The sequence below is a fragment of the Chinchilla lanigera genome, unplaced genomic scaffold, assembly GCF_000276665.1.
Source record: "Chinchilla lanigera isolate Chin_1 unplaced genomic scaffold, ChiLan1.0 scaffold00049, whole genome shotgun sequence".
Lineage (NCBI taxonomy): Eukaryota > Metazoa > Chordata > Mammalia > Rodentia > Chinchillidae > Chinchilla > Chinchilla lanigera.
This window is the reverse complement of record NW_004955450.1, coordinates 3,365,259-3,375,329: the sequence shown is the minus strand read 5'-3', so window position 1 is coordinate 3,375,329 and position 10,071 is coordinate 3,365,259. Positions and strand designations below refer to the sequence as shown.

Sequence of the window (10,071 nt, the reverse complement as noted above, 5' to 3'; positions counted from 1 at the left end):
TTTTTTTGGTTTTTCTCCGGTACCGGGAACCGAACTCATGACCTTGCGCTTGCCAGGCAGGCGCTTTGCCACTGAGCTAAATCCCCAGCCCCAGATGTGAATCTTTGATATTGCAAATATCCTCTCTCAGTTAATGGTGGCTCCCTCTCCTTTTTTTTCTTTTTTTTGGCACTACTGGGGGTTGAACCTAGGGCTTTTACACTGAACTATATCCCAGCCCTTTATTTTTTATTATGAGACAGGATATTGCTAAATTGCCCAGCAGGAATTGAACTTTTAATCCTCCTGCCTCACCCAAAGTGTTGGGATTATAAGCATGCACTACTATGTCCAGCTCTCTTACTAGCATATTTAAAGAATTTCTTAATTTTAATAAAGTCTAAGTTATGTAATTTTGCTTTCATGGTTAGTGTTTTTCATGTCATATTCAAGAAATCTTTGCCTACCCTAATTCTGAAGATAATTTCCTGTTTTCTGCCCACCCCCCCAGCACTGGGGATCAAACCCAAGGCCTTGCATATGCTAGGCAGACACTGTACCACTGAGCTACCACCCACTGTGCTTCCCATATGTTTTAATATTGAGATTTATGATTATTTTCAAATTAATATTTGTGTATAATGTGAGGTAGGTGACAAGATTCTCATTTTCCATATAGTTGACCTAGCACTATTAAAAAAAAAGTCATGTTCCCATAAGTCAGGTGCCTGTATATATATGGATCAATTTCTGAATATTTTGTTGTTATTTTTCTCATATCTTAATAAAAACCTCATATCTTAAAAAAAAAAGACAAGGTCTCCCTCTGTTACCCAAGATATTTTACACCTTAATTTCCACACATTTATATTAAGTCTTGATATCTGATAGCATAAGTCCTCCAATTCTGTCTTGCTGTAAGATAGGCATGACTATTTATCACTAACAGATGACAGTTGTTAATTTCCTTGTGGTTGTTATTGGACATAGGGTTTCCCCATAGTCCAGGCTGGCCTTGAACTTGTGATCTTCCTGCGACGAACCTGTTATTGTCTTCCAAGTAGCTGGGATTACAGAGGTATGCCACCACAGTTGGCTCTAAAAATATAATGTTATTGAATTAAATATATATTCAACAAAATTTAAATTACATTGCACATTTGCTTAGTAATCTGCATATTTCAGTTAGCTTGAATATTTCCCCATATGTTCAACTTGTCTTAGAGAAAGTGATATTTTTACTTTTTATTTTGAAATAATTTCAAGTTTGCAATAAAGTTGCAAAAGTAGTACAAAGCAACCTCCTTCCATCCTTCACTCAAAACCCCCATTAACATTTTGCATTTACCTTATCATTCTTTCTCTCTCACTGTATGTACTATCCTCTCAGGCCACCCTAGGCCATTGAAAGCAAGTTGCAGACATGGTACCCCATCACCCTAATGTCTCAGTGGTACTTCTAAAAACAAGGGCCTGCTGTCCTGGACAGTCACAGTGTAACCTATCAGAATCAAGAAATTTGTACAGCATTACCATCTAATGTGCACATCTCATTCAAACTACATCAACTATCCCTAGTTAGGTGGAGGCTACTCTCTTTTCTGCTGTCCTGCTGAGTTACACAAGAAAGTCTACAGTCATTTTAGCTATTTCACCAACTATCTTGATATCTCTTAGTGGAGAATGGTATTTAGAATCCTAGTCTGGGGCCAGTGATACAACTCAGTGGCACACTGCCTGCCTGGCAAGCACAAGGTCCAGAGTTCAATTCCCTGTACCAAAAAAAAAAAAAAAAATCCTAGTCTGGATGCCTGGTATGCTTATGGCTCCTGGGTGTCATTATTTTCCATCTACAGAGTAGACAGATATAGGAAATAGTGAACATTTACACCTACACATTTGTCTATGTTTCTATTATACAGAGTCCATCCAAGAAATGTATACGTTTGGAAAAGAAAAACATGTATAAATATTTGAATACTAAATTCATTGAGACATCGTGAGATTAATACAAGTTACCTTTGGCCTCTGTGATTGGCCTCTGAGATGCTCAGAATGGTGGTGAGTAGTTTCCTTACATTTATTAGTATGGTGAACTGCTGAAGTGTGTATACCCTTTTTTGGTGGACTCTCTCTCTCTCTATATATATATATATGTCATATGAGTTCATTTACATATATATATATAAAATATATAGGAGTTCATGTCAGTATACCTCAAATTCTAGTCTAACACCACATCGTGGTTTTTAGTCTTCCCTTTCTCTGTAATTTTCCTTTCCAACAATAAGAAATTTAGCTTCCTTTTCCTCATTATATTTACTTACATTTGTTCATGTTGAAACCCATTGTGCCATAACAATGAACCTCTCCAATTTGACCTGGGTCCTTTTGACAGCCCTAGAGGTTTTTGATAGTTTCTTTTCTGTCTGCCATGGTGAGAGTTCAGGCTCCTCTTAGTTATTTCCTGTCTCAGACACAGGAGTAAGAAGCTCATACACTTTTTAGTGGAAAATTGTATTTTAAGACTACAGTCTAAGAAGTAAGGAATGTTTATCGCTACTTGATTGGTCATTATTTCCAAATCACTTTAGTGTGCAGAGCTGCAGAGCTAGGGAAAGATAGATAGATAGATAGATAGATAGGCAGATAGATATATAGATAGATACAGGCTGGGGATTTAGCTCAGTGGCACAGCGCCTGCCTGGCAAGCGCAAGGTCGTGAGTTCGATTCCTGGTACCAGAAAAAAAACAAAAACAAACAAACAAACAAAAAGATAGATAGATAGATGGATAGATATAGATTCTGTGTATATGTTCTCTATTCTGTATATATATATTCTATATATATCCATATTCATAGAGATTACCTCATAACAACAATACTATTATCATGAACGTTGGGAAACTTTAATTTTTTTTTCTGTATATACCCAGCTCATTCTACAGCCTTCATTGCTTTTCTCCATTTTAACAGATGCACTATATGTTACCTGAACCTATACCTATTAAATTCTTTACCTTCTTCCCTTTAATTTTTTTTTTTTTTTTTTTTTTTTTTTTTTTTTGCTACTGGGAATTGAACCAGAGCCCTCACACTAGCTACAGTCCCAGCAAGAAGAATTGGAGTGTGTTTCCCAAGCCCTACAATAAAGACAGATCTGCTGCTATAACTGGACAGGATAAGACCTTGGCCCGGGGCTCTCTTGTTAGCAGTACTCAGATGAATATTGCCAGGGTCATGTCAGAAACCATTCTATTTTTAGTGTTTCCAGTGGCGACTAAGCACAGTGATTAACTCTTTTCCTAAACTAACCTGGAAGATGTTTGTTGGTGTCTTCTTATCATCCTTTTTCCATCTCACTACCCAGAGTCCCTGGTCTCTTTTCAGCAAACCATACTTTGCTTTTGGGGATCAATCTATGTCATTCGTGGATGCTTTCATCCTGAATCTATATTCAGAGCTCACCACATAGACCACGCCAATTGACGCAGACCATTCTGAGCCCAGTGCTGGGTTCAGCATGTTAGCCACAAATGCTTAGGATCCTGACCCTCTGTATTTATTAGGCATGAATGAGAAAGCATGTAGCTCTGCAAGCCTTCTGTGGGCTCTCTGGATTCTTGGTGATTTCTAAAAATCATTTGATCAATTAGCTCAACCTCTGGACTTTTCAGTTACTTAAACCAAGAAATTCTTTTTCTTGTGTAAGCCAGTTTACACTGGTCTAGCAGATTTAGTTGAGTGTCAACACCTATTCTCTCTTCCTACTTACAAAATCTTCATTTTATTCATAGTTTAAAAATATCTCCCTCTACTCCCTTGTAACAAAGGGTATCGATGTGGCCAACAAGATGTAAAGGAAAGTCAGTAGGTAGGGGTTCTGGAAAAGCAATTATCTAATCAAAAAATAATAATAAGCAAAGCCAGACTCAACTGTCACATGCATGCTGGCTCCCCCTAGCCCCTTCTCCCAGCTTGCAAAGCAGACATAATACCCAGAAGAATTAAGGCTGATTTGTGATCGTGAAGCCAAAAGAAACCCTGAGAATTACAGAAGACAAAGGCAGCTGACTCCTTGAGCTGCTGTGCCTAATAAAGGCAATTGGGCTGGTTAAACCACTTTGCTGGGTTTCTGTTAAATGTAGCCAAATGCAATCCTATTAAATAGAATTTAGTACACTCAAGTGGAGCTACAAGTCATACAACCTGAAATGAGGACTTTGTGATAGAGATGGGGCTTTGGGCAATGCGGGTACTGAGACTACATTCTAGGAGCCTTGTTATGCAGGGATGACCACTTGATCCATCATTGTGGGGGACAACCCCACATGCCACCATGTGTAAAGCACTCAGAAAAATAACTAGAGTCATTCAGAAAGTCAGCACATAGCAGTGACTTCCTTACACTTTCAACAAATCCCTGAAGGGAACCAAATTGAACTAGAGTTGTCCAGGCCTGAAGGAGAAAGGGAAGGAAGTACCACTTCACTACAGAAAATACACTTTCCACGGCTTGCAGATCTATTTTGAATGAGCATTTTGTAGTTTGGAGAGTTGCCAGGCTGAAAAAGATCACTTCCTCTATGCATCAAACAGAAGTGGTGGCTGCCAAGCAGTACCTTGAAAGAAGGTGAGACTGGGATCCAGACCCTTTCCTAATCACCTTCCTTTAAGAATTCACTACTTGGCTGGACATGATGGCACGTACCTATAATCCCAGCACGCTGGGAGGCTGAAGCAGCAGGCTTACAGGTTCAAGCTTACCGTGGACAACTTATCAACTGCTGGGATTTGTTTCCCAACACAAGATCCCACTGGATGCCTGGTACCCTAGAATACCCAACCCTATATAGACTAATATGTACCTATATACTTACGATACAGTTTAAATTCTAAGCTGGACATTAAGAGATTAACAATATCTAATAATAAAACAATTGTAAACACATAATGCAATAAAAGTTATGTGATTTTTCTCAGAATGTTATTTACTGTACTCACCCTTATGGTATTGATGTAAGATGATACAGTGCCTCCAGGGCGGGACAAAGTGAGATGAATTATGTAGCATGTCACATAGCACTGGGTACTACGTGAGGGTTTTGTAAATACACACATTTCAGTACAACAGCAGATCTGATAAGCAAGATGGCTACTGAGTGACGAGTGTGTAGCAGCACGTACAGCATAGGTATGCTGGACAAGGGATGATTCACATGCAGGACAGGACAGGGCCAGATGTCGTCATGGTGCTCAGAGTGTTATGCAATTTAAAAGCTATAAATTGCTCACTTTGGAATTTTTCATCTAATATTTTGTGGGGTTTTTTTTGCTTTTATTTTGGTAGTACCAGGAATCAAATTCATGACCTCACGCTTGCAGGGCAAGGGCTGTGCCACTGAGCTATAAGCCCAGCCCTCATCTAGTATTTTCAGTTAACTGCAAATAACTAAAACTGTAGAAAGCAAAATCACAGAAAAGAGGCACTCCTGTACTTTTTCCTCTTAGTTTCTTTAAAATACATGTGGCCTTTTTTTCTTAACCTTTTTGTGCGGGGGGGCACTTGAGGCCAGACTTTGTAAATGCTAAATACCTGCTCTACCACTGAGCCACACCCCACCCCATGTGGCTATTTAAAAATAACATGGAAATTTCCCTTTTCATGCTCTGTAGCATATTAAGTAGCTTTGAAGTTTTCTTGTGAATCCACGAGGACCTTAGGACTTTTTGAGGGGTAATTCTTTAACTTGTTTCAATTATTTACATTTATTGGATCAACTTTGGTTAAAAAAATTTTTTCCTAGGGATTTTGGGGGTCTTTTTTGTTGTTTTTTGAAATGGGGTCTTGCTATGTATTACACTTTAGGCTGGTCTCGAACTCACTATGTAGTTCGCTGGCCTCAAACTCACAGTGATCCTCCTGCCTCAACCTCCTGAGTGCTGGGATTACAGTCGTGTATCACCTCACCCTGCTCCTAGGAAATTATTTAATATAGATTTTCAAATGTGTTGGTCTAGACTTGTGAAAGTAGTATCTTAAAAATTTTAAATTCTCTTCTGTTTCAATAGTTGTATCTTTCTTGTCATTTCTTATCTTGCATATTTATGTGCTTTGCTTTTTGTTCTTGATTAGATTACCCAGTGGCCTGTCTACGTGATTGATTTTTTTCCCTAAGGAAATGTATTAATTTATTCTTTTTAAATTTTTTTTTCCCTTTTCTTTTTTTGAGACAGTCCATGTTTTAAAATTCCAAAGGAATCACATCTAACAATCAAGATCATAAGGCTTAAAAACTTCTAAGCTTGCTTCGGATTCGCAGCCATAGTTAACTGTCAGCAGCCATTAAAATGTTTCTGATCCAGGGCCAGATAAGCAGAAGGGACAAAAGCAATTTGTTTTCATTGATTTTCCAGCATACACTAAGTTTTATTAAACCTTTTTATGTAAATGAAACAAATGATTTAAATTTTTAAAAATTTTATTAGTACATGTTTGCAATTTATGCAGTTTGCAGTCATCTTGGGGAGTGGTTATGTGTACATACCACAACTTGTTTCTTTTTTTTTAATCCCTTTCCCCTTCCCTCCTCCAATTGCCCTATCCTATTTTTCATTCTTACTGATATTATTAATCTTAGCTCATGTTAGGGCATATAATGTTTACATTAATTAAGGTTATTAGGTTCCTGTACATGACATATCTTTATTCTACTTATTTCCCCTTCCACTGTACCTCACATCTCATACTTTTTCCCTTGGACCACTTTCCTATTGCAAAACATCCATCTCCTAGTCCCCTTCTATCCATCCTTTATTATTCTCTTTGTTTTTACTTTGCCTCACTCAATACCATATGGTATTTAAGCTTGTCTGTTTTATTTCACTGAACATATTTTCCAGGTTCATCCATTTTTCTACAGATGTCTCAAATCTGTTATTCTGTATAGAAGGATAGTATTTCACTATATATAGATACCACATTTTCTTTATCCAATCACCTGTGGATAGATATACAGGCTGTTTCCAAGATTTAGATATTAAAAGTTGTGCTGCCAAAAACATTGTATGCATGTATTACTAAAGTATGATAATTTAAGCTCTTTGAGTAAGATACTGCAAATAACTAAAACTGTAGAAAGCAAAATCATGGGTAAGAGGGCACTCTTGTACTTTTTCCTCTTAGTTTCTTTAAAATACATGTGGCTTTTTTTTTAGCAGGGGGTTCTCTGGGTTGTATGGAATTTCTAATTTCAGTTCTTTAAAAAATCTCCATACTGATTTCCATAATGGTTGTACTGGTTTACATCTCCACCAACAATGAAGGAGGGTTCTTTTTTACCACAGCCTCGCTAACATTTGTTATTGATGGATTTCTTAATGATTGCCATTCTTTTTTTTGGTACTGGCAGTCCAACTCAGGGCCTCACACTTGCCAGGCAGGCACTGCACCACTGAGCTAAATCCCTGGCCCACCATTCTTTCTGGAGTAGGATGGAATCTTTTTTGGGGGATGGTGTACTGGGAATCGAACTCAGGGCCTTGTGCTTATCAGCCAAGTGCTGTGCGGATGAGCTATATCCCTGGCCCTGTAAGATGGAATCTTAGCATTGTTTTAATTTGCATTTCTCTAGTGGCCAGAGATGTTGAGAACTTTTTTGTATATTTGTTGACCACTTTTATTTCTTCCTCTGTGAAGTGTCTTTTCATTTCCCTTTTCTTGACTAGCTCATTAATTTTAAGTGGATTAAGTTTTTGAGTTCTTTATATATTCTAGATATTAGTCCTTTGTCTGAGGAATAGCTGACAAAAATTTTTTCCCATTCTGTAGACTGTCTCTTCACTTTTCTGATTGATTTTTTTGCTGTACAGAAGCTTTTTAGTCTGATATAATCCCATTTGTTAATTTTTGCTGTTATTTCTTGTGCAGTTGAGGTTCTGTCTAAAAAATCCTTTCCTACGCCTATTTCAAGTGTTTTACCTATTTTATCTTTCAGTAGATTTAATGTTTCCATTTTAATGTTTAGATATTTGATCCATGTTTATTTTAATTTAGTAATGGCAAGACATAAGGGTCCAGTTTTAGTCTTCTACAAATAGATAACCAATTTTTCTAGCACCATTTGTTGAATAGGTTGTCTTTCCTCCAATATATGTTTTTGGCATCTTTGTCAAAGATCAAATAGCTGAATGTGTCAAGGGAAGTTTCTGTATCCTCAGTTCTGTTCCATGGATTCACAAGCCTGTTTTTATTCCAGTACCATGCCATTTTTATCACTATTGCTTTGTAGCGTAGCTTGAAATCAGGTATTACTATGTCTCCTACTTTGCTTTTGTTACCCAAAATTGCTTTTGGTAGTCTCAGTCTCTTATGGTTTCATATGAATTTTAGGATTTTTTTTTCAAGGTCTATGAAGTATGCTGTTGTTACTTTGATTGGGAATGCATTGAATTTGTATAATACTGTGGGAGTACAGTCATTTTGACAGTATTGATTCTGCCTATCCAGCAGAAGGGGACATCTTCCCATTTTCTGATGTCCTCTTCAATCTCCTCTTTCAGAGTACTATAGTTTTCTTTGTAGAGGTCTTTCATTTCCTTGGCTAGGTTAATTCATTTTTTTTTTTTTTTTTTTGGTCTTTTTGAGACAGAGTCTCACTATGCAGTTCAAGTTGGCCTTGAGCTCACTTTTTAGCCCAGGCTGGCCTCAATACTCCTGCCTCAGCCTCCCGAGTGCTGGGATTACAGGTGTGCACCACCACACCCGCTTTCATTTTTCTTAAAGCTACTGTGAATGTTCCTATTTTTATAATTTCTTTCTCACCCCATTGATTGTTGTTGTACACAAATGCTAATGATTTTTGTGTGTTGATCTTGTACCCTGCTATTCTGCTGAAGTTTGTTATTAATTCTGAGAGTGTTTTGCTGGAGTTCTTTGGGTCTTCTATGTAGAGTATTGTGTCATCTGAAAATAATGATAATTTATATTCTTTTTCTATATGTATCCCTTTTATTTCTCTTGCCTAATTGCTCTGGCTAATGTTTCAAGTACTATGTTGAATAGAAGAGGTGACCCCATCCTTGTCTTATTTCTGATTTTAGGGGGAAGGATGCTTTTAGTTTTTCCCCATTCAGTATGATGTTGACTATTTGTCATATATAACTTTTCCCATATTCAGATATGGTCTTCTATACCTGTTTTCTTCAGGGTTTTTATCATGAAAGGATGTTGGATTTTGTCAAAAGCATTTTCTGCATCTATTGACATGATCATATGATTTTTGACCTTGCTTTTGTTTATGTGATGTATTACATTTATTGACTTACATGTTGAACTATCCTTGCTTCTCTGGGATGAAACTTATCTGATCATGATGTATGATCCTTTTAATAATGTGCTGCATTCTATTTGCTAACATCTTGTTGAAGATTTCTGCACCTATGTTCATTAAGGAGATTGATCTATAGTTTTCTGTTTTAGTTGGTTCTTTATCTGGTTTTGGAATCAGGGTGATACTGGCTTCCATAAATGAGTTTGGGAGCACTCCATCCCTTTCAATTTCTTTGAAGAGCTTGAGGAGTATTGGTGATGTAACATCGTTAAAGATTTTGTAGAACTCAGCAGTGAATCTAGTAGGTCCTTTATTACCGTGTCAATTTCCTTACTTGTTATTAGGTTGTTAAGCATACTTATATCTTCTTGGGTTAGTTTTGGTAGTTTATATGTGTCTAGGAATCTGTCCATTTCTTCAAAATTTGCTAATTTTTTGAAATATAAGTTTTCAAAGCAATTATTATCTTCTGGATTTCCATAGCGTCTGTTGTGATTTAACCTTTTTCATTTCTAATTGCACTGATGTGAGTCTTTTTTTTTCTTTTGGTACCAGGAATCAAACTCATGACCTCAAGCTTGCCAAGCAAGGACTTATGCCACTGAGCTACATCCCTGGACCTGATGTGAATCTTTTCTCATCCCTTGCCCTGATGTGAGTCTTTTCTCTTGGTAAATCTGGCTAGGGGCTTATCTACTTTATTTATTTTTTTCAAAGAGCCAGATCTTCAATTTGGTTTTTTTGTTTGTTTGGTTTTTG

The 10,071-nt window shown here is 37.1% G+C and overlaps 1 long non-coding RNA gene across 1 annotated transcript in view; it reads left to right on the top strand.

Moving 5' to 3' along the window:
* The window catches only part of LOC102014402, a 23,995-nt gene that overhangs the window by 3,779 nt on the left and 10,145 nt on the right, over positions 1-10,071 (top strand). The window contains exons 2-3 of the long non-coding RNA XR_262524.2: positions 1,902-2,040; positions 9,868-9,966. This is a non-coding gene — a long non-coding RNA (uncharacterized LOC102014402). The remainder of the gene's footprint in view (positions 1-1,901; positions 2,041-9,867; positions 9,967-10,071) is intronic.